At 33.1% G+C, this 26576-nt stretch overlaps 1 pseudogene across 1 annotated transcript in view; it reads left to right on the top strand.

Annotated features, from left to right (window-relative positions):
- Positions 1–16037, top strand: part of LOC114285305 (tyrosine--tRNA ligase 1, cytoplasmic-like) — a 226879-nt pseudogene extending 210842 nt beyond the window's left edge. Inside the window, exons 13-23 of the transcript XR_014339219.1 lie at positions 10454–10595; positions 11016–11305; positions 11380–11521; positions 12310–12327; positions 13099–13204; positions 13295–13377; positions 13565–13635; positions 13850–13924; positions 14201–14306; positions 15375–15434; positions 15700–16037. The product of XR_014339219.1 is annotated as a tyrosine--tRNA ligase 1, cytoplasmic-like (transcript). The remainder of the gene's footprint in view (positions 1–10453; positions 10596–11015; positions 11306–11379; positions 11522–12309; positions 12328–13098; positions 13205–13294; positions 13378–13564; positions 13636–13849; positions 13925–14200; positions 14307–15374; positions 15435–15699) is intronic.
- The last annotated feature ends 10539 nt before the right edge of the window (positions 16038–26576 follow it).

Below are 26576 nucleotides of genomic sequence, written 5' to 3'. Positions count from 1 at the left end.
TTTGTGACTAATTTGGAACCTTTGTGTAACAGACCGTATCTTATGACAACCGAGGAACTCTGTTTAATGTGTTACTGTGCACCATGTGCTTGTATATAAGACTTGTTTGGGAATTGCTGTATTGACTATGGTACATACTTCCTGATCTGAATAACTGCATGTTTATGCAACTACCCCCGAATTTATATAGTCAATGCCATATTATACATGACTTGAAATGCTTTGATATGAACAGTTGTGATGAATAATTCTGATATGACTTTGAGAACTGATAAACTTAGGACAGTTGTGAAACTATCAGCCGTGTGCCTAAACAAACGAAGTAAGCCTCACAGAACCGAATGCACCCCATTTGAGAAAACTTTTATCTGATTCGATACGATAGAACCTTTGCCTGATATTGTTCCGATGGAACCCACATTTGATATAATTTGATGGAACCTTTGTTTGATCTAATCTGACAAGACCTTTGCTTGGATCGACCGATAAGACCCTCTATCTAATTTGATTTTGTAAAAAGGAGATTAAGAATTGCTTGTGAATAAATAGCCAGATTATTCTTGGCAGAAAAACTGATAGACCCAAAACTTGAATTCGTTTGGAATACTCGACCTATTGGAAAGATCTTTTGTGGACTATCAACAGATTGACCTAACCAAACGCATCATTGAGAACCAATCCCCAACTATTGAGGACATATGTGTTAAAAATGAACCGAATTGTACAAACCCCATGATTGGGTGTCGTAAGGAGTGTTGTTCCATTTTGTTTGTTTGACGCTATGGGAACCGATGACGGTAGATTGATTTGATTTTGAGCAGTACTGAACATTTGTCTTTGACTGATCAGAACATGTTTTGTAAGGGAGAGTGGTTGCTTCAGTGTTATCAGATTTTGGGGAAATCAGGTTATAGGGAATGGTGTTGTGTTGCTTTGATGACATTCTTAGAGCGTCCTTTCGTGCTAGGGGACGTTAAGCCTATGTAGCACCTTTGATTGAGATACCTTTTGCCACCGACGGTTTCGTACGGGTGGGCTTGCCTAATCGATCAGGAATCGGCCACTGACGGTCACGAACGGGTGTGCTTCGATTCCGAGACAATTATTCTTTTGTTTTGTTCGGAATGTCATCCTTTGGTATTATGTAAATGTTTTAACATCTAAAAAGCTTTGAAAAACCCTGATTGTCCGGAAATGTGTGAATTCAGTACGTCTTGTGAATAACTGCTCAGTGCCATTATATTCTGTGATTGGGGCTCTGAGGATGTGTAAATTGGGTCTAACATGTGACTGACTGTTTTGATATTATCTTTGACATCATGGGGATTAGTATATGAATTGCCTTCTGCTTTGGCGACTATGAAATAGTGTGAAAAGACTCGATGGAGCAGGAAATTGAATATTGAACTGAATTGTAGACCGTAACCTGTTGAATGAATTGAGAACACGTGTATTGTGTTAGAAATTGACTGCTTCGATGTTATTATATCTTACAATCAGTATTATGGGGATATACGGACTATGTACATTGTATGGTCGATTGTTTCGTTGTTATCTTATTGACTCGGGAATCAGTGTCTGGATCCACTTTAAATTCTTGAAGACGTTTGATTGACCTTGATTAACTGTGATGAACTACTGAACTAAATACCGAATCGGACTGTGAGTTACAGAATTATTGAAGAATGAATTGAACTTTTGTGACAATGAAATGGACCAAACTCCTATGGTAAGGTTAGTTGGCATTTGAAATAAAAATGTTGGCGACCTATTGTGAAGAAGGAAATTGTTGAATTTGTGTCTAAATAATTTCGGTATCTATAAGTCGAAGTTGAACATCAGGTATAGACGGGGCTACTTCGACCTCCCTCTATTTCGGAATGGAATTAGGGATATGTGACTATGAATTTCATTATGGGGCTACCTTAAGTACTCAAGGTGTAAGTCCCATTTGGGTTATTGTATGAAGGATTACTAAATTGCTCGTTTCCTCCCTGTGAAATTTTTGTATAATGCTTGTAGATTAGCCGCTGTTACATCGATAAGGTTGCTTGTTTGCATGGGGTCCCAATATCTATTGTTTTAGACAGGAATCCTAAGAGGTGTTTGAATTTTGACAAGTCTTCAAGAGGCAATGAGGACTGAATTGTGATACGGCGCTGCTTTCCGTCCGCAAATTAACACATAATCAGAAAGAACTTTTTGGATTTTGGGAGAAATACTCCAAATTTATGTAGTAGATTTTTCAGGGAATTCGAAAGATCTATCCATTGTTGGCAGACTTTACTTACAACCGCAGCTTACACTCTAGATTTGTATGACACCATACAAGTCTTGTATGGAGGAAAAGTTGAGTCTTTGACTGATTAAGAGCAGAGTGTTGCTCGATTTTGAGACTAAGCAGCTAACTATCAAAAGGATTGGAACCATTGAATAAGAAGGTATTCCGAATTGTTTTTAGCTAAAGGTAAATTAAGTTTGGAAGACCAAACTTCCTAAAGGGGGGAAGACTGTGATACCCATGTTCTGTAATATGCTAATCGGTCCTTAATTTAAATATGATTATGTGTTTGATATAATTTTGTGTGCCAATTATGTGAATATATGTGATTTTGAAGTTCTATCTGTTCACCGTAGGAATATTTGTTTGAATAATCTTTTTTAGAAATTGAATTGAGGGCCTTACCGGCCACAGAACCCGGAATTGATTTCGCCATTGTGACTGGCATAATTTTTAGAGCCTACGGTGAAATTTAATTGAAAAATTGATTCGGACCAGATTAAGCTGAGTCAAGTGATGAATTGGTACCCAATTATTTTATTCTTATTATATTGACTTAGTGGGATTTGTTGTGTTTTACCATTACACCTCATTTCTCTCCCTTAGATGATTTAGGCTGATCAAACTCTAAGAAAAGAAAAGAGAGGGCCGGCTGTTAGAGAGAGAGAGGGAGAGAATTTGGGTGATTTTGGCTCAAGATTTGGGGAACTTCAAGATTAAGCCCAAGATTTTGTTATAGTTTGGGAGATTGAACTCTTGGGTAAGTGAACTCATGGATTTTAGTTTGTAAATTATAAATTCAAGATTTATTAATGGCCAAGAACATGAGTTAGCTGATTATAAGAAAATTGAATTGGTTTTGTTGAATTGGAGGCCATTATGTGCATGCATGTAAGAAAGTACTTTGAATTTGCATGTTTGAGCATGAAAATGTATAATCCATGTACAATTTTAATTGAAGCTCATGTTATAATCATCATTTGTGCTATCTAAGTTGAGAATGGTGAGCATCTCCCACATGCATGTACAAATTATGGGAGAGTAAGTCTTGAATGTTTGAATTTGAGCATGTTGGTGATGAGTTTGACATATTTTGGGGTATACATGTGAATTATTTATGAATTGAGCTTCATTGGGTTGTGATTTAAGGTTTACATCATGTTAGTATAATTATATTTGAGATTTGAGCCATAACATGCATGTTTTGTTGGTTGAAAATCGAATTGGAGCTCAAGAACACAGTTCTGGGTTTTCCAGAATTTTGAGGTCCGCTTGAGCGGGGAACCTGACGCTCGAGCGGGAAATGCGTGCTCCCAGTACTTTTTGCAGACTTGATGTCCGCTTGAGCGGGGTAATTAACGCTCGAGCGTGGGAGCTATTTTGACAAGCCGTCCGCTCGAGCGTCCTATTTCACGCTCGAGCGTATTTTTGATGCAACCAGCACTTTTGCAGGCCTATAGGGTTCGCTCGAGCGGGGAAGTCCACGCTCGAGCGGGGACCCTATTCTCTGAAATTTTGTATGCTCGTTCTGTGTTTCGTTTTCCGTTCTCTTTCACTTGTAAGCGCTCTTAAGCATGTGTTAAGCATTGTAAATGAGTTAATGAGATAAGAATAAAGCCTAAAGAGGAATATGTGAATCAAAGAACGGATTGAACTGTTAGTGACCCCTTTTGTGTTCATGGAATGTGTAGGGTCAAGCTCCAGGGCGAATCCACAAGCCGATCACGGTGAGTAATATCGATATTTGAAAGCTTAGCAATGTCCAACTGTTTATTCCCTTATAAGCTTTATGAGTTGCTAATTGGGATTGTGGACAAAAGTCTGAAATGAACGGGCGAATGGACCAAAGGTCGTTTCGATATGAATAAATGGACCCGAGGTCGTTTTGATAGAAATAAATGAACCTAAGGTTGTTTTGAAATGAATGAGTGGGCCAAAGGCCGTTTTGACACGAATGTATGGGCCGAAGGCCGTTTTGACGTAAACGAATGGACCGAAGGTCGTTTTGACAAAAATGAATGGACCGAAGGTCATTTCGATAGAAATGAATGGGCCGAAGGCCGTTTTGACATAAATGATTGGGCCGAAGGCCGTTTTGACATAAATGATTGGGTCGAAGGTCGTTTTGGCATAAATGAATAGACCGAAGGTTGTTTTGACATAAATGAACGGACCGAAGGTCGTTTTGATAAAAATGAATGGACCGAAGGTCATTTCGATAGAAATGAATGGGCCAAAGGCCGTTTTGACATAAATGATTAGGCCGAAGGCCGTTTTGACATAAATGAATGGATCAAAGGTCGTTTTGACAAGACATGAATGAATGGGCCAGGGGTCGTTTCGACACGAAAGTGTAAATAGGCCTGAAGGCCAGTTTGACACGAGTAATAGTTTGACAATGAAACGAATGAATTGGGCCCGAGGCCGTATGATGTGTTTGGAACCTCAGTTACTTAACTTACATGTGTCTATGTATGTATATACTAGTTAAAATATAAATTGGGCCCAAGGCCGTTTGATGTATATTGTTCCAATATATATTCTTTATTTGATATTATTCACTGGGCTATCGCTCACGCTCATTCATGTATTTGTAGGTGAGCCCAGAGAAGTCCAAACCCAGCCCCAGTGAAGTCATTGTGGAACAACAGAGGTTTTGGGAAAGTCAGCCCTTGTGTCTCACGCACGAGACCCACCTTCGCCTTTTTGTCATTTTGTTCTATGTTGTCATGTTGGCGAAGTTTTTTGTATATGTCTGCTTATAGTTTTTATGGGTTGACTTAGTTTTGGATGATCCTGTCTGTACAGAACCTATGTCATTATGTTTCTGTTGTGAGTTATTAACGTACATATGTATGGTTTGTTTTGATGTGCCATGTAAGCACAGCTCTATGGACAAAGTTTTAAATTTTGCTTTCCTTTTGGCCCCCTTTACTCTTATGTGTTAAGTCTGTTTTGGTTTAAGGCCGTAGGTAATCTTAGGATTACTGGCTGGTTACGTCCTTAACCCATGGGGGCGGGTTCGGGTCGTGACACTATTTTTATATTTTAGGTAGGACTGAGTAAGGAATACGTATAATTCGTAATTCGATCTGGTCCAATTAAATTCGGTAGGTTTGGATTGATATTTTTGAATCCGTGGTTCAGTTCTGAATAAAAAATTTAAAAATCCGTAATTCACAGATCGGTTTCGAATTAAACTCCACCGTTCCAGATTAGAACCTATAGTGACCCTAATTTTCTTTAGTCATTATTTATTATTATTATTATGGTTATTATTATCTTATTTTATTTTTGACTTTATTAATTGTGTGGTCACATGAGAGTTAATATGATATTTAATGGATTTAATATTGTAATTATTAATTGGGTGGTTACATGAGATTTAATGTGATATTTAATGGATCTAATGATGTAATTACTAATTTGGTGGTTACATAAGGTTTAATGTGATATTTAAAGCATTTAATGTTATAATTAATAAATTTACTGCATATTATAGTTTATTAAGCTATTATATATTGAGATTTAGGTTTATAGTATAAGATTATTAGGTTGTACTAGCTCTTAAGTTATTATATATATAATAACATAGAAGTATTCAACTAGGTTGAGGAGATCAAAAGGAAAAGAGAGAGACCAAGTTGTGAGAGAGAGAGAAATCAAAGAAGACAAAGAAATGGGCGGCAGCAAAGAAAAAAGAGGAGAGGGAAGAAAAGGAAATATTAGAGTTTTGTTTTGGTGACTCAAGTAGTTTCTAAATATTCTTTGATCTTCAATAAAGTATTGTGAGTACAAAACCCACTTTCTTTTATTTATGTTTAATTCGTTGTTTTTATTTATCTGATGTTAGTTTGATTTTGTATTTACATAAAGATGATATATTGATTTTAATTATTCTGATTAGTGGTGTATGTAAAGTTTAGGGTTTTTAGATAATTGATTGATTTTAATTACTTTGATTAGTTGTGTACGTAAAGTTTAGGTTTTTCAGATGATTGATTAATTTTAATTATTTTGTTTAGTTGTGTATGTAAGGTTTAGGGTTTATAGATGATAGATTGATTTTAATTATTTTGATTAGTTGTTTATGTAAGGTTTAGGATTTTTAAATGATTGATTGATTTTAATTATTTTGATTAGTGGTATATGCAAAGTTAAGGGCTTTTATATGAATTGATTTTATGATTGTAATCACACTCATGATTATATAAAATTAAAATAAACTTAGAATCCATAGATATTTGTTAGAGGATGGATTGATTCGTTATTTTTATTTATTTATTTTTATTTGATGTTGGATTGGTTTTGTATTTGCATGTAGATAATGGATGGATTTTAATTATTTTGATTAGTTGTGTATGCCATGTTTAGGATTTTTATATGGATTTATTTTATGGTTGTAATTACACTCATGGTCATATGAAATTAAAATTAATTAAGAACCTATAGATAAATTCCTTATATTCCACCATGACTCCATGGATTGTTGTTTTATTTGAGTGATGGTGAGAAAGAGTGTATAAAAAATGTGAAAATTATGAGATTTATTTGAATGCCTTAGGCTCGGCATTGTTATGTTTATTCTCATGTGTGAGATGTTGTGTATATATATATTGTTGCCTCGTTCTCATGAGTAGACGAGTGCTTTGATTTGTGCGCGTACGTATATGCTAACCATCCGGGGATATCCCCGTGCAAGTTTGGCTTCGGAGCGGTGTTAGGTATACGGGAGGCATATGGGACATATGTGTAGGCCGGAAGGGGAGGGCCGAAGTGGTGGAGTTAAGGTACAAAAATTTAATTATGAGTTTATTGATTTGTACATCTTGAAAAATAGTAATCGACCTCAATAAATTATGAAATTTAAGCAGAGGTGTGTATACGTGATTTTGGACAACTTTTGTGTTGTAACCTTTTATTAAAAAGATCGATTAGAACTTATAATTGGATGACCTTGGTTATTGTCGGTTTGATTTATTTTGGTAATGCAGATTTTATAGGCTGTTTTAACCCACGAAATGAGCTCATTTTTATTGGTTTCGCGTAAAATGAAGTAAAACATTATTCTACACATTTTTCATGTTTTGAATTTTTTCGAAAAAAATCATCTTAGAGCAGTTTTTGTTCGTTTTCAGCTTTCAAACTTTTCGATTGAATTCCGTCGAGATTTTTAGATCAAGGTTTTCTCTTAAACATTATTCTGCACATTTAATGGTGTACGGACAAGAAACTAAATGCCGCCGTATCTCGAGAAACTACCCATTCGTCTCGGTACGGTTGGAACTACTTGTCTTGTTCCGTAACAAGAAATAATGTACTATTTGTTTGTGTCTAGTGGACACGTGGGTGTCAATTCTTGTACTCATACCAGTATACCTGTATACTGACCCGTTTTGTCTCTTGACAACTCGGGTGCATTCTGTTTGAGCGCAGCTGAGCTTCATTTGCAGGATTAGTTGGGGCTACGGTGGTGACGTGGATTTACGATAGTGTTGGACCTGCCGTTTGGACTTCTTTTGTTTTATTGAGCTTAGGATTGATATTAGTCTATGTATTTATTATTCTCTTTATGACTTTAGTATTGGAATAATTTAGAATGGTTCGTAACCGTACTTTATTTAAGTTGTTTTGACTAGTTGTTGACACTTAATGTTGAGGTATTTGTTAGTAATGAGATTATGGTGGATGGTTTAGTTGGCGTTTTAGTTTTTTGTTTCACCCCTAGGACTTGGATGATGGAATATTGATTGGGGTTTAGTCCTAATTTAATATTTAATTGTCCAAATTTTGGGGCGTGACAGAACCGATCCAGACCGTATATAAATAATCTATATTTATACTATGCACCCTCCCATATAATATCATTTCTTATTCCATATAAAATATAAACCCTGACCCCTGTTTGAATGTATCACATGCCTCTTATTCCGTATAATTCCATTAGGGATGGCAATTTGCAGCCGGCCCGATGGGAACCCGACCCCCCGATCCCGAATATAAAGGTTATTCCCCGAAAAATACCCCCGACGGGCCGGGGATGGTGATAAAAAAAAAATCCCCGATAATTTTCGGGCCGGGGACGGGGATACATGTTTCAGTCCCAGCCCGACCCCGGCCCCGAGGCCCGGCCCAAGCATGCCCCGATCAATCCCCGTGTGTATATAGATATATATGTCTCAGTCCCGTGTGTATATAGATATATATGTTTAGAAATTAGTGGCTAGGTTATTATTTTATCTCAACCACTCTCTCTCTTTCTCTCTCTCTCTCTCTCTCATTCTTCTCCCCCCTCTACTCTCTGTGTGACTCTCTGTATGACTGAGAGATGAGAAAGAAGCGAAGGTCCAACCCTCCATTCCATCGCCTCCTCCCCTCCTCGCCTTCACCACCGTCCTTCCTCGCCTCTTCTCCTCCTCCCCGTAGTCCACTTCGCCCATCCGTGACTGCAACGTACACAGACTTCGATCTACCTCCGATCACAGACTTCGATCGACTTTCTGTGTTGATCTGCCACAGACTTCGATCACAGACTTCGATCTACCTCCGACCACAGACCACAGACCACAGGCTTCGATCAGTTTCTACGGCGGTGGATCTACCTCCGATCTGTTTCTATGGGGGTAGATCTGCCTCCAATCTGCCTTTGATCTGTTGCTATGTTGATTTGTTGATGATATATATATATATTTTTTGTATTTGATGTTGTATTTGATCTGTAAGTTGTACACTGTATTGTTGGTTTTTTTTTTTTTTTTTTGGACGGGGAAGTTTCGGGGTCGAGGAAACCCGATCCCCGTTAGGAGGCAGGAGTGGGGGCGGTGATAGGCTCCCCGTCGGGGATCGGGGTCAAGGACGGGGACATTTCTGCCATCGGGGATCGGGGACGGGGAGTGTGATCCCCGGCCCCGACCCACCCCGTTGCCATTCCTAAATTCCATATAAAATATAAACCCTAACCCCTAATTCAACGTATCACACACCTTTTATTCCATATAAAATATAAACCCTAACCCCTAATTCAACATATCACACACGCCTTTCATCTCTCTCTCTCTCTCTCTCTCTCTCTCTCGGTACTCACTCTCTATCCTCTCTTTCTCAGACTGAGTTCTCTCCCCCTGTTCTTGTGGTTTCATCTCAGATCGGTGAGCTCTCTCTCTCTCTCTCTCGGTGACACTGTTTGTTAGTTTCCATCTTATCTCAAAATGTAACCCATTAACATCTATATCATATGTATTTATTTTTTATTGACTTGATGTATTGATGATGGGTTTGATTTTATTTCTTTTGCTGCTGCTATTCAAAATTTTATCTCTGTTTGTTTACTTATTTTCAGTTCTGTTGATTATATATATGCATATATTAATGGGTTTGATTTGATCTTTTGTTTACTTATAGATATTGGTAATGTGTTCTGCATATATTGATGCATTTGATTTGATTTTTTATCTCTGTTTGGATACTTAGAATTTGTGGGAAGAGATGAAAGTTTGGAATTTTGTTAGATAAGATGAGATTTTGGTCAATTGGAGAAACTATTTTAATGGGTTTTTGTTACTCTGATATATTGATGATGGGTTTGATTTTATTTATTTATTTATTTATTTTCTTTTGCTGCTATTCAAAATTTTATCTCTATTTGTTTGCTTAGAATTTGTGGAAAGGGAAATGAAATATTGGAATTTTGTTACATAAGATGACATTTTGGAGAATTTGTGAAACTATTTTAATGGGTTTTTGTTATTTTATATGTTGCTGTTTTTGTTGATCAGTTCACACATGATGCTATTCTGCTGCTGCTGCTGTTCTGCTGTTGTGCTGCTGCTGCTGCTATGCTTTTGTTTGTTTGTTGCTTCTGTATATGGAGTTTTGTTTCTTTTGTACCCTCCATCGCCAAACCAACAAAAAATCAAACCCTAGATAGAGGAGAGCCTCTCATGGTTCCCCAAACTCCGACCTCCCAGACCATGGAATCTCTCTCGATTTCGTCTCCGATCAAGTCTCCGCCTCCAATTCCTCAAATTCCACATCCGAGTAAGTCCCTATACTTGTGTGTGTGTGTGTATATATATATCTATGTTTGTTTTGTATAATAGAATGTGTAGAGGTGTGTGTGTGATTGTGAAATTGAAAGTTCAATTGGTGAATTGTTTGTGATAGGGTGATGAGTGTTGAAGAGAAGTTTAAGATCGTGAGAAGTGTTGGGGAAGAGTGTATTCAAGAGGATGAGTTGCTAAACCTTCTCACCAAGAAGCCCAAACCTGTTTGCTACGATGGGTTTGAACCCTCCGGTCGAATGCACATTGCCCAGGTCTGTTCTTCAGAAATTTATCAAAATGCACTTACCTTTTCGAAGATTTGTGATTTTCACAAGTTATACTGTAATTTGAAGCTCATTTTTTACTGTGTAGTTCATGTGTAGCTAACCACTTTGTCCTTAGAAAGTTCTTGTTTTTTTATTTTTTTTGTGGGTTAAATCTTCAACTTATTGACAAGATCATTGAACTAAACTGGTTTAAAATTATTTGAGTGGTAGTGCATCAATTTTCTTAATCCTAGGTTTTTCTCGGCAGTCTGTTGAACTGTGTATTTATTTGTTGACTAGTGTTTAGAAAAGATTGATTGTTGTGGTAGTAAGTTTAAAATTTTATTTCAATTGTTGCTTTTCCAAACTGTGGTAACAAGTTTCATTGATTGGTTGTGATCTCATTTTCATTTTATTTTTGAACAGGGTATTATGAAGATTATTAGTGTCAACAAATTGACTTTTGCTGGTTTCAAAGTAAAGATTTGGATTGCAGATTGGTTTGCATTTTTGAACAACAAAATGGGTGGTGATTTAAAAAGAATTCAAACTGTTGGACAGTACATGATTGAGATTTGGAAAGCTGTAGGGTTAAATCTCCAAGGAGATAAAGTGGAATTTTTATGGTCATCGGAAGAAATTAACCTCCGGGCACATGAGTACTGGCCTCTTGTAATGGACATTGCAAGAAAGAACACGCTTCCTAGGTTAACGAGGTAGATTTCAGATTGGAATTACTCTCATGGATAGGGATTCAATCTAGCACAACTAAACATTAGATCCTTTGCAGGTGTGTCCAGATTATGGGTCGCAGTCAGCAGGATGAGTTAATGGGAGCCCAAATTTTCTACCCATGCATGCAATGTACTGATATATTTTTTCTTAAGTACCTTCACTTCTTATGGATCATGTGTTTATTTACTTTGGGCTGCTGATTCAAGCACTTTTCAGTACCGAAGTTTTAAAAGTCATTATTGAGCCTGGCCTCAATTACTCTTCAAAGGCTTGTGCATCACAGTTTGGTGTGTGAACGTCAAGTGCGCCTTGTACGTCTTTTGCTTATAAACATTGGAGAAATATGCATATGGAGAGCTTGCCTTGGACTATTGCTAAACTTAGTGTATACATGTTTAAACATAACAAGAATAACCTCTTTTGTAACAATACCCCATGAGAAAAATCAAGTAAATGATCAGCAAAAAGAAAAAGGCACTAAGCTAAGGTTTGAGTGAGAAGTTGAATAATTTCACCTTCAATGATAGCAAGCTTCTTTCTTTGCTGTTAAATGTTCGACAACTCGGTGAGAAGAGTATGTATTTATACATTTATATTTAATTTTTAACTTTTTTACTACTTTAAAATATTCTATTTATTTGCGAAACTAAATATAAAAACTTCAGAATTTGAGATGCTTATTCCTCACAAGGGGTAAAACACTTCATTTTACGCAATTGCCTTCAAAAACTTTGTTTAATATTTAAATTTGGCTATGGAAGAAATCCAACCAACCTCGTGCCCCTATCCCATTCACCTCTTCTTCTCAACTAGCTACCCATGGTTGCAAGATCTGTGTTCACCTCATTCAATTGTACAAACTTGTAGGACTCAAGGAGTGATAATGTTTTAATTCTATTAAAATGTTCTTATGCTGAGGTGATTGTAATGACATCTTCGTCAACTCACATTGTGGTATATGGTTGTATTCTTCTTGGATGCCTAGGTTTTGTCATCTTTGCAGGTAAGCGATATAGTTTTTTTTTTTTTCTATTGTAATGCAATTGGTAAGGGAGACCGGGAGTGGATTACAAAGAGAATAGTAATTACTCCTTCCGTCACAAAATATTAGTCCCTTATTTCATATTTCATTGTCACAAAATATTAGTCCATTTTAAAAAATCAAGGAATAAAATAATATGAATTTTCTATTTTGCCCTTCTTTTAAATCCATTAATAACACAAGAAGTACAATTATGACAACTGATATTCTCAAAAATATACTATCAAAAGGTAATTTTGAAAGATTAATATTTTTTAAATATAATAATTGTACTATCAAAAAAAGTTAGATTCTCCAAAAGAGACCATGATTTTGGGACAGAGGAAGTAACTTGTTTAGGGCTTGTTGCAAAAAGATTGGAGCGAGACCAATAAGGAATAATTAATTTGTATCTTTGTTTTTGGGTTCACATGTGTGATTTGTTTCCTATGATTTCTTTTGAAGTAAGGAAAATAAAAGCTCTATTTTGGTAAGTTTGTATATGCATCTTGTGGTACTCGTATGAATGTGAACTCTCATTACTTCCATTAGCATGGACTGTAGAGACAACTATAAACTTTCTTGCTAAAGTATCTGTATCATTGTAATTTACTTGTAAGATACTCCGTTGGTTTAGTTGTACATATAAATAATAATTATCAATTGATCATAGATTTATAGGTGACTTTGATAGGTGTGTTGATTGAGCAATTTGATAATACAAATTAATAAACAATCTGTTAATCTCAATAGGCTGATATCTGTCAACTGGGCATGGATCAGCAGAAAGTGAATGTCCTTGCGAGAGAGTATTGTGATGACATTAAGAGGAAAAACAAGCCTATCATATTGTCTCACCGTATGCCCCTATAATGATTCTTCTTACTTTACTTGAGTTCATATTCCTCGTCATCAGATGTTAGTTTTTCTTGGTTACTGTGACATGCAGACATGCTTCCTGGTTTGCAGCAAAGGCAAGAGAAGATGTCAAAAAGTGATCCATCGTCTTCCATCTTTATGGAGGATGAAGAGGTATTATACTGTGCTACACAAAGGGAATGTTAAGGAGTCACATTTTTTTACAGTATTTGTTAATGAATACTGAATTCAGTGTTGAACTGACCTGTAACTTAAAGCCACATTTGGAATTTGACTTATTTTTACTTTTTGGTGCATGTTCATTGTATAAAAGTATTGTAACATGTAATTATTGGGGCAGGCTGAAGTAAATTTGAAGATAAAGAAGGCGTATTGCCCTCCGATGGTAGTTGAAGGGAACCCATGCCTAGAATACCTTAAGGCCATGTTTGTTTGGGTGGACATGAGCTTGGGATGGGACTAATAGTCCAATAAAATTATTAATCCGATATTTGGTTAAACAATTGAAATACGAACTAATTATTTTAAACTTGACTATTAGTTAAGATAGGATACATAATCCAACGAATTCGTAGTCCCAGGACTATTAGTCATGGGAATGCTAATCCAGTCCGCCCAAACAAACATGGCCTAAATACATTATCTTCCCATGGTTTCATGAATTCAAAGTTGAACGTGGCCCTGACAATGGTGGTGAAAAGTGAGTTATCTTTGACTTCTGATGATATTGTCAACTATTCTTCTCTCTTTGATTTCATTCATATATTCATGCAAGTAGTCTATGATCCTATTTCAGCATTGATACCACTGCCACTGCTTTCTGAGACTTACCTATCAAAGCATTGTAATTCTTTGAAATTGCCAGATTGTTGTGTTTGTCTGGTGTGTCATGATTCTATTTCTTCTCAAATCTCAACCATAATTGCTCTTTGTTGATGGTCTTGTCTTTGTATGTGTGTGCGCATTTGAAATTCAGGACCTTCAACAATATTGAATAACTAGTTGCAGACTTTGAAAGCGGGCAATTGCATCCTGGTGATCTGAAACCTGCTCTATCAAAAGCATTAAATAAAATATTGCAGGTTTTCTTTCTTCTCTGATCTGCTCTTTCCTCTCTGACTTGCGTTTCATATTGCCAGTTTTGGTGATTTGGTCGCTCTGGTTTTAGTCCTCAATTAAAAGTTAATCTTGAATCCATGATTTTTGTTGCTTTGTTTATTGTAGATCTTTTGTATCATTTCCAGATCTGGATTTGAAGTATTTGGGGTTGATTCACCCCTTCATACCTTTTTTCTACTCAATTGGCCCATCTCTTATCTATTTCCATTATTGTTTTGTAACCTATGTTACATGGACTTGGGTACGAGTGTCGGGTGTGGGTCTATATTTGATGTTGGACCTATCAAACCTCAAATTTAAGAGTATGCAGACTCGGCAAAAAATAGTCATATTTTTATATTTTTAATCAACTATGTGAGATTCAAAAATGCATTTGACACATTTTATAGCAATTATACAATAATACATACATATAATGTTAGTGTTAAATATAAATATATAAGAATTGTCCAATGAAGAGTATTGGACACGTTCCACACCTTTGTCTAAGTGTTGGTTGTCCGACATAGGTATTTGATTTATTTTGAAGAGTCCATGTAACATAGCTTGTAATCTTATGGAAAATCATGCATTTAATGTAATAATTGATTTGTTCGTTACGAATACCAACATTAAACAAGGAAGTTGGAAAATCATGCATTTGATGTGATAATTTATTTGTTTGTTACCAGCATTAAACAAGAAAGTAATAATACTCGCTAATACTACCTGCATTTCTTTTGAAATCTTTCAAAGTATTCCTCTTGAAATTGGCATGGAAGTATACAACATCTATGGACTGCAGTAATCATCCTCGATGAGTAGGCTAATTGTGGTTCTCTTGTATGTGCAAAAATCAAATTGCCAAATTGATTTGTGTCGTTGTGTCTTAGATTGTGAGGAATCAGTTTCCCTGGCCCGGAAATAAATGTCACCTGTTTCTGTAGAGATTGATCATGGTTTTTCTTATTCTAGTACACCGGGCAATGGCAGACTACTTTTTGTCCATTTTATTATCATCGTTATGACTTAACATTCCTCGTACTCTGCAGCTTGTCCGTGATCATTTCAAGAATGATCCTGCTGCTAAGGAGCTATTGAAAAGGGTTAAGGTATGTGTGTGTTCTGTATCTTTGCCTTGTTAGTCCCCCCAAATGTTTTTTTTCTTTATGAATTTTTTAATGAATTGTAAGGTTCATTTTTCAATTTTATTGAATTAAGAGTACAAGAACTCCCTATCCAAAAAAATAAAAGATTACAAGAACTCAAAACTTGGAACTTCATTCTTTTTGTAGTTTTTTTTTTTTAATTATTTTATTTTGTAATCTTTTTGTTGCATTGATCTAATCAATGTTTTGTATTTTATTTTAAATGCAGGGTTACAAAGTCACGAGATGATGTGGCCATGAATACCGAACACATTTTTGTCGGAGGCTGTCTTGGATACTTGCTTGAAGCAGTACTTTATAATTATTATTATTATTATTATTATTATCTTTTGGTCCCTACTTGGAACAAGACATTCATTTTCTGTACAGTTGAATTTACTAGCTCATAAATTGAGTACTTTTTAGTTCTTTTAGATTTGATTACATTTTTGACTATGGAACTCGGCAACGATGTGACCAAGATTACTTAGTAAATCCCTTTCCAAACATCTGGGTTCAGCGGAAAATTCTTAATCATTTGGACAACGGCGTGTTTAGTGAAACTTATTTTTTCTTTCTCTTGGATTTTATCCACATTTTCAGGTTGTAAACAGAAGTTATGTCAAATAATTTCGATATGATTTATATCTTTGCATGGTAAGACAACCCAAATGATAGTAACACATCTTTCCTTTTAAAGGAAGATAACTGGATAGGAAAGCTAATTTTGAGGAATGATATTTAAATGCAAAAATAATATAGAATAATTTGATGGGTTTGTATTAATTTATTTTTGGATATTGTAAACATGCCTCTTTATGGAACATGTGAAGAAATTTAAAATAGGAAAAATTGTGAGTTAGTGGTAAAACCAAAAAAATTACAAAATTATGAAAAAGATTATAATTTCACTTATTAATGTTGACAAGTTTTTATCACTGATTTGAAATTTATTTTAAAAACACTTACAGAAGTGTACTTGTACTTTGTGCATAAAATTGCATGCATTAAAAATGTATAAAAATGCACGGCGAGTGGAGGACACCAAGATCATCATGCGAGAATGTGAGTGCACCATGTAACATGTCTACAAAAAGGGAACTTATGCATTGATGCACTAGCCAAGTTGGGAGCGGGTCAACCGGAGGAAATTCTGGTGGTGAATGAATCACCAGTTGAAATTAGAAGCCTTTGATGTATATGATATGATAGGATTGTCTAGGGAAAGAGTTTAACTTTGTTTGCTTTGTTTTTCCAATGTATGTTTAAAAAATTTGTATAAACATTTCAAGTTTCATAACATATACCCTTAGAGATTGTTTATTTAGACGGATTAAATAAGGGCAAATTATAATACAATGGACAGTTAGTCTTAAATAAATAGTTTCTGAACTATTTAGCTAGAAATGATGTGTATTTAATTATTAGTCCGACCTTTACTAAACTAATCAAATGATGAATTAGTAAATTTATTGGATATGGAATCTAATCCCACACCTCAATTCCATGAAGCAAACAACCCTTTAGGATAAGATCATAAGACACATTAATAAGGTTATTTATTTTAAATTAGAAGATATGTTAAAATAATTTATTAGTTAAAAAAATGTTGCTAGTTTTGGGCATTCCAATATTTAACCATTTTCTGTGTGTTAAGGGGGAGAAGTAATAGTAGATACGGAAAAGGGATGAAGCGATGGCAATGGATTAATAAGAGGAGGTACAAATTGTTTTAAAATAAAGAATTTGAAACCTTGGGTTATGTAATTTTACTAAATATTTATATATTATTAATATTTAATTATGTATGATATTAACAAATCTATTGTAGTCTAGTCGATTGGGATACTTAGTTCTCACCCGAGAGACCCGGGTAACCAGGTAACGGAAACTCATTTAGTGTGTTTGATTTGAGGTTTTTGAAAATTGAATTTTTTGTTTCTCGTGCTTTTTTGTTTTTAGTGAATATTTTTTAAATTTTAAACATTTTTTTTAGTTTTTTAGATGCACCTTACTTAGATGTATCTAAAAAGTAAAAAATTTGTAAAAAAATATTTTAAAAAATTAATAAATACATAAAAATATAAAAAAATGTACTGAATTCTCGTATTTTTTTTGTATTTTTGGTATTTAATGAATTTTTAAAAGGTTTTTTTCATAAATTTTTTACTTTTTACATATATTTATGTTAGGTATATCTAAAAATTAAAAAAATTGTTTAAAATATTAAAAAAATTCATTAAAAACAAAAAAACACGAAAAATAAAAAAGTAGAATTTTCTAAAAACTGTTTTCAAAAAAACGAAACCAAACAAATTATTGCTGGTTTTGGGGTTATTTTTCATCGGCCGCTTCTTGCATTAAATAAGCCAATCTCACTAGATTGCTACTAGAATTGAACTAGTAGATATTCATCGGCTCGGACACTACATAATAACAAGTTTTGGGTCTATTTAATTTTGGTCCAACTCTAACATTGGGCTTCTATATCTGTCCAAATCTGATCCCAAATTTAATTATAAATTCTAAGCTCAATATTGGGTTATATGTGTTAAAAAAAAAAAAAAATTTAAAACATTCCATAATTAAATTCAATCACATATTATATTTGTTAAATAAATATGTTGACATAATTATAAATTGAAAGATTTTGTATATAAATTGAAAATTTCTTAAATAAATTCAATCACATATCACTAGAGTTGTGCAAAATGTCGCTAAAACCGCACCGATCCGCATCAATCCGTATCCACTTTATCCGCTAATCGCAGTTTAAGTTTTAAATTTTATAATCCACCTTCAAAACCGTTCCGTTCCGCTATAGTTAATACGTATATATATTTTAATCTATAATGAAATATCAAAGTAAAAATGAGTGTGAGAGATATTTAATATATTAAATTTATTACAAATTAGTAGTTACGTATTTGAAAAATATTATGTAAAATTAGTTTGTGTCATATATATAAAAAATTTGTGTTATATATGTGAAATTTATTACAAATTAGTGTTATATATTATGCAAAGGCTTAATAGTTGGTTAAAATATTTTTCAATCCACCGCAAACCGCTCAAACCGTAATTTGCCAATCCGCTAATCCGCCATTTAGTTTATAATTTTACTCTCAAATTGCCCGAACCGCACCGCGTACACCCCTACATATCACTATAAATATGAGTTTCAATAAAATCAATAAAGATAAAATCTAGATCCCCTAAATTTTTTTAATATATTATGATTTATTAATTTATTTATTTATTTAATAGCTGGCCAGGTTGAAAATATAAATTTCAAGCCCAAGCTATTATTATATTGGGCTGACAATATTGATATAATCTGGTCCTATAGGCAAACAATCTTCTCAAACCTGGGTTCGGTTAACCAACGGATCGATATCTACCCCTAAATTAAATGACCAGATAAAGTCTATTAATGAAAGAAAATCCAACTTATTATCTTAATGTATCTTTTTAAGAATTATAGAGATTGACATGAAACACATGTAATTTTTAAAATATTATTTTAATAGATATTTTGTTTTAAAATGTTAAATGCAGATACTATCAAGTCACTACAATCAACCCTAACAAGTAATAAGTTTTCTTCTCATAAAATGATTGAGACCAAAGATGGTGAAATGCTATGAACTCATGAGAATATAAGATCAAAAATAAATAGAACATTATGTTGTTCATATGTTCCAAAGACTGTCTCATATTGTCTACCTACAGTTGCTAGACAAAAAGAGTCATTGTCAATAAAAAAACAAGTTCGTTTTTGCGACTTCATGATCAACGCCTTGAAAATGGAAAGTCATGTTTGGAAAATTATTGAACCCTCTTGGCAAACCATAACAAAGAAGTTAGTTATAAACTCTTTTGGGTTTAAATTGACTAAACTGTCTGATAAATGCATTTAAAACAACATTATAAGCTTGTTTTCTAATAGAACTGACTGTAAATCCCTTGTCAATAATGCAGCCTCCAACAAAAGTTCTCAATTTGAATCCAAGTCGATATCCTCCAATGCTTATATCGATTAAATTCAATGTGTACGTATTATCCATTGGGCATGGCAGAAATGAGATTTCTTGTATATTTCTTGTTCCACTTCTAACAATGTCATTTCCAAATCTTAAAAATGAAGTTTTCGTAGGAGAAGTAAATGCCGAAAAGCAATAAGAAAAACGGTTCATGACTCGATTGCCTAATTAGTTTATGAAAAAAAGAAGAGATTGGCTCATTCCCAAAATACCAGCATCAAGGATTCATCCCTAGAAAAGCCTTGATTTTTATTTCCACAACCAAAAGCTATATCTCTTCCAGGTTCCATGACTGAGTGTCGAATTGGTAGGTGAAAGTCTCAATGGAGAGACTGTAAAGAGCAATTGGGGGACGGATAGTATTGGGAATTTCTAATTCTATTTTCATTTTTTTGGTGATCAAGCATGAACATTGATTTTGAAGACTTTATTTTTGTTCAATTTTTTTTTTACAAATTAAAGTTTTGTCAAAATTATATAATGACATTAATCTTAATGAAGGGTGTCCAGGTAATTATGATTTTACATTAGGTGACTACTTTTTTTTTTTTAGATGGTGTAATAAAAAGAAACAAGACTACACCAAGACAACAGCCTCGCTGGCTACAAGCACTAATAATTGAGATGGAACTTCTTCCATCCACACTTGCATATTGCTACTATGCCTTGCCCTCCTAGCTAACTCATGAGTCAACATGTTATCCTTTCTATTCACATGAGTAGCCTTAAAATTAAGAAAATGTTTACATTTCAAAACAACCTATTGCAAGATATCTCCACACCTTGATAAGGAATTCGATTCATCATTGATAGCCTTAATAACAAACATCAAATCCCTTTCCAACCGGATAGCTTGAACACCATACCCATAGTATGTTCGATACCCATCTGTCGGTCACAAAAAATAGCTTAGTTTCAGTTTGTCCATAGACCCCAACAGAGTGCAATAAACAAACCCAAATTTGCCTCATCTCCATTCATTATGTGACAAACCCATTCCAAGAAACTTTGATATCGACCCCATTGCAAAACATGACTCATCATCGGATTGGTCTCCCAAAATTGTTCTGCAAACTCACGAGGACAAAGGTAATGCATCAATATTAAATGATTAGATAAGTATATGCGCTTAATGTTGAGTTTGACACACTAGTGAACCCAAAAATAGAACATTTATTGATAACACTCTAGTACACAAAACTGTTGTACACAATCACTCATTAATGCACTTTACTTATCCACTTACACATACATCCAACCACTCACACTTTGTGTCTTCCTCACACAAGACCTTGAGACCTCACACTAGATCACTCTTGTAATGTTTGACCACTCACTTTGGACTCACTCTTCTTTTACTCAATTGTCCAATTGTCTAATTACTTAGTACATGCACTCATTTCATATTTATACTAGTTAAAGAATTTTCTAGAATACATTCATACATTCCTTAGACTCTAGAACAATCTAGATTACTCTAGTACATATTTGAGCTTTCTATTCTTCTCTAAAATATTATAGAACCTTCCGGAACTTTCTAGATTTCTCTAGTTTTCTCCAAACTTCTTTAATGTTCCAGAACCTTCTAGGATATTCTAGAATTTTCCGGATTTCTCTAAGCCTTTTCAAAATCTTCTAGGTCTTCTAGAGTATTCTAGATTCATATGGAAACTTCTAGAATAGTCTAGAAAGAATATTCTAGAGAGTGATAAGAGTTAGTAATGACTCTCAACACGTAATTCCTAATTTAATTGGGTTGTGTTTATAAATTTGAGAACATTTGAGAGTCCTATGGGGACTTATCATGAAATTCATTTTGATTATCTAAACTGTTTATTTTGTAGGATATATATATATATATATATATATAAATAAATTAGATCATTAAATGATCGTAATATTTTATTTTATTACGTTTGTTTTCAAAAAAATTAATTGACTATTTTTTAAAAAAATACTTGTCATTTATTTTTTATAGACAAATGTGACAAAAATGAAAAGATTACAATAAGTCCCTGAAATTTTTTAAAAAAATACAATTGGCCTAACACTTTTAATATAATTACACTGGCCTCCCTTCTAATAAGAGGATAAAGTGACCGAAACTAATGCAGATAACAAACAAATACTGAAATAAATAAAAATAAATATACAATTGAGAAAATTGGTCTAACATCCCTCTCCAACTTCTAGTAATGGGAGAGGTTTACAATAATTTTTTTTTTTGCACTCTAATGTCCTTCACGTAAACCCATATATAACATCTACTCTCTCATTCTCTATCATCTCTCTTCTCGCACCAAACCTCTCATTTTTCCTCTATTATGTTCTTCTCTCCTCTGTTATGTTCTTCTTAGTTGCCCAAAGGCAAGGCTTCAGAAAAGGAGAGAGAGAGGCCGACCGATCTAACGTTAAGCATCTTGAGGATGGCGATTGCAGCAATACCAACGCAATTAAGAAAGGGGTCTTTGGTAAGGTTGTTGGAGGAATCGGCCACACCATCGATGTGGGATATGGAGATGTGGCCTGTGTGGACCTAGGGTTAACTTGGAGGGTAACAAAGTCACTGATTCTGTCGATCACAAGTCAAGAAGTCAAAACAAGGGCCGAGGTTAGCAATAGTTGCAGGTGCAAAGGACTTGCGGAAGTAAATATAGGCTCGAGTTCAATAAGAAGGGTTGTAGTAGAAGAAGAAGAAGAGATAGAAGAGAGGTTCTGGCATCTTAAGGTTAATGTTTGGATTAATGATAACATATGGCCATTACTGTGGCGATGATGCTTAGGTAACAATACTAGTCTACATATATCAGTAGACTTGTTCAATTTTCTCTGAATTTTAATTTTCTCTAAGTTTTAATTTTCTCTAGTTACATATATCAGTTGACTAGTTCAATTTTTTCCGGGTTTTAATTTTCTCTGGTTACATATATCAGTAGACTAGTTTAATTTTCTCTAGTTTGATCAAAACATAGAAAATTGTGAGCAAACTAGAAAAAATTGTTTAAAATATAGAGAAATTTTAACTCAGAGAAATTTCGAAACACAGAGAAAAAAAAAAAAAAAAAAAAACGGCAAACCATCGAAATTTCTTTGAATCGAAATTTTTCTGAAAAAATATTGAGAAACCCTAACCACTATGAAAATATTGTATGTCATTTATCCTATAAAATCTTAATATCATGGACCTTAAAAAAAATTTCCCACCTAATTGTTATATAAATTAAAATCTCAAAAATATATATATAATTAATTATATAAAATATATGAAACTAATTATATTTTTTTGTCAAATTTAAAGGGAGGTTAGTTATAAACTGTACCCTGCGGTCTGGGGCTCACGAACACAATTCCAGTCCAAATCAGACTCCTTGCCTACAAGTAGCCCAATAGTTCAACACCGCCTCTCGATGGAGGAAGAATTCAATTATACATATGTATCTTTACTTACGTGATTTTTTTTTTTTTAGTTATAATTATTATTTTTTTTAATTATGATATTATTTGAAAATATTTAATTATAATTTTTTTTATTATAATATTATTTTAAAATATTTAATTATTAATTTTTTATTTTTAATTATAATGATTTTTTTTAAGGGTTTATTATATTTTTTACCCCATAACTATCATCAAATTGTCTATTTAGTTCCTAAACTATCAATTGAATCTATTTAGTCCTTAAAGTATATAAGTCAAAGTTTATTTAATTCTTAAACTATTGAATGAATCTAAGTTCCTAAAATATTTAATTCAAACCTATTTAATTCCTAAAAAGATTACAAAAATAAAATATATGCTCATTCATATTATAAATTAGTAAAAAAAGCCTCTCCAATTAAGATTTTCTTATAGAAAATTTTTAAAATTTTTATTTTGTCTTTAAAAAATATTTTATTTCGTTGTATACTTAAATTAATATTAGAGTCTGATTTTTCAATTTTATCAAGATTATATGAATATTAGATATACTGAAGAAATAAAATTGGATAGTTTAAATAATAACACTTCTTTACAAATAGTAATAGAACAAAATAATACATTAATTAATTAATAAAAAGAACTTAGCGAAAAACTTAAAAACAATTAATTATAAATTATAAATGAAATCTGACATAAAATATTAGATATTAAGGTAAGCATGTATCTAGTGTAGAAGATAAATAAAAATTCTATAGATAATTACCCTTATCCTTTTAAAAGAACTTTAAAGGGATTTGTATTGATAAATCCCACTTAGAAGTGTTCTAATCCAAAAAGTCCATGAATGAATTTTTTAACCCACTTAATCCCATGTATTTATACTTTTATTCTATAAAGTCTTTTTTCTTAATTTACACTATTTTCTCAGACTATTATACCCTTATATTTAATGTTGGGGGAGGAGAGAGAAGGGAAAGGACTAAGACATAGGAAATTTCACACACGAATTAAATAGCATTGATCTTATTATTTTATATTATTATATAATGTGAATATATTTTAAATTGACAACATATTAAAAATAATGTGAACATTCTCTCTCATCTAATGTGAATATATTTTTAATTGACAACACATTTAAAATAATGTGAACATTATCTCTCATCTGATGTGAACATTCACAACACCTTTCTGAAAAATTCACTCCCATCTAATGTAGTGATGTGAACGTTCACAACATGTGAACTTTCTTTTTTTTAATTGATAACACATTAAAAATAATGTTCATTAAATTTTTAATTGACAACACATTCTTATTCACAACATATAGTGATGTGAACGTTCACAACATGTGAACATTTTCTCTCATCTAATGTAGTAATGAACGTCACATTCGTATGTTTTAGTATGAATATTCACATCATGTAATTGACAACACAATGACAAAAATTCATTTTAAATTAATGTAAATATAATGATGTGAATATTCATTTTAATTACATGATGTGAATATTCACATCATGTAATTGACAATACAATAATAAAAATTCATTTGAAATTAATATGAATATAATGACAGTCAATATCCTGATGCGTGAGAACTACCAAAACATAATTGTTAAACTTATTTATTTTGATGATTTATTTAATTATATTTTAATTTATTTGAAAAAGAAAAATAGAATCCAAAATTTATTTTGATGATTTATTTAATTATGTTTTAATTTATTTGAAAGAGAAAAATAGAATCAAAATTTATTTTGTCACATTATTTCTCACCTAAACCTTTATCCTAAATGTTGTTAGAATGTATTTAATATTTGATTAAATTAGGAGTTCAAACAGCCCAAAAATAGAGGTTCAAACAGCCCAGCACAGCAGCAGTTCAAAAGGTTCAAGTGGAAGTATTCAAATTAGTAATGATAGAGTGAAAGATATTCAAATTAGTAATGATAGAGTGCAACGGCTATAAACGGCTATAAATTCAAATGAATATAACGGCTATAAACGACTATAAGTTTCATTATATATACCAAAGCCTCTAATGTAAACAAGTGACAAAAAATCAGAAAATATTCTTTGATCTATAATCACTCACATCTATTCTCTGAAAAATTCTCTGAGAAATGTTCTTCAATTTTTGTTTACATCATCTCTTAGAAATTATACACTGAGCCTTATAGCATTAAGCTCATCTTTCCTGTATAAGATTTACAGAAAAATCAAAACTCCATTTTATATATCTATCTTTGAGAGATATTTATTATAAGCTTTCTTTAAAAGCAAAAATACCATTTCATCTTGTAAAAGTGTTGCAAACACTGTGTTCTTGAAATCTTGAGAGTGATTGTGAATCACCTAAGATTTGCAAGGGTTTGGACTTACGAAGGCTGTGTAAAATCCATGGAGGATTGCTCCATTTGTAAAGAGGTTGCTAGCACCCCTGTTGAACTAGAAGATAGTGGAAAATCTCAAGTAAAACTTGAAGAGTGGATGTAGGCTTGGTTGAAGCCGAACCACTATAAAACTGTTCATCTCCTCTTCCCCAATCTCTTTACTTTTCTACTACTGCTATAGCTATCTAATATTCACGTGTTAATCATTTGATTTACCCTGTATATTAGTTATATTTTATTGTTATTTTTCTTGATCATTTACTGCTAAGTTCATCATTATGCTTGTTAATAATTTGTTGTACTAGTAGTTAATTTTATTGGGGTATTATTAATTTTAATTTGTGGAAACCTAATTCACCCCCTCTTAGGTTGTTTTTTGGGTAACAATAATGGCAATCAACATTAAATATCAACAGTAATAGGGGGTAGGGCTGGCCATAGGGTTATGCACCCCGCACTATCCGACCCGACCCGACCTACACACGTATGGGCGGTTTCGCAAATACAATAAGGTAGGGTGCGATTTGGAATATAGCAATTTTTCGGGTTGCGGATGGATTGCAGGTTTGAACTGCACCTACCACAACCCACTCGCACTTAGAATATTTATTTTTATTTATTTATTTTAACCTGGACCATTCATATATGATTTATCCCAAATATTTTTGTTTTGACCAAGCAAACCAAACCCTAATGCATTAGAAACAATTTTCATAAGCTCTTATCTGAAACATGAATCAGTAAAAATGCTAAGAATCATAATTGATGAAGAGATACAATATTTTCTTCTTCTTGTTCTTTCTTTCTTTCTTTTTTTCATTTTTTCTCTTGGATATATATATATATACACAAGTTTTTTTTATAGAAAGTATATATATATATATATATAAGTTATCTTGGAAAAGAATGATGCCTTAGGCTTGTCAATGAATCATGTAACAGCTTTATGAATCATGTAAAATTTGTGTAATATTCAAAAATGTAATGTGTTAGTATTTATTTATAACTAAAGATTTATGGATTGAGTTTCTATATTATAAGAATTTTTAGCATCCCCTATAAAATTGTTCATTCATTCATTTTGAATGTATCATTGGGAGAACCATACCTAAAATCTCAATCCTAATTTTTTTTTTTTTTTTTTGATCTGCATTATGAGTACTGCTTAGCCTAACATTTGTTTCTGTCATTGAACAGCACTGTGATGTATGGAATTGGAATTTTATAAGCTTGAAATATTTGTTTGT

Source organism: Camellia sinensis, chromosome 8 (assembly GCF_055761805.1).
Source record: "Camellia sinensis isolate YWXY chromosome 8, ASM5576180v1, whole genome shotgun sequence".
Lineage (NCBI taxonomy): Eukaryota > Viridiplantae > Streptophyta > Magnoliopsida > Ericales > Theaceae > Camellia > Camellia sinensis.
The sequence above is the reverse complement of the archived record's forward strand: the minus strand, read 5'-3'. Positions and strand labels throughout refer to the sequence as shown.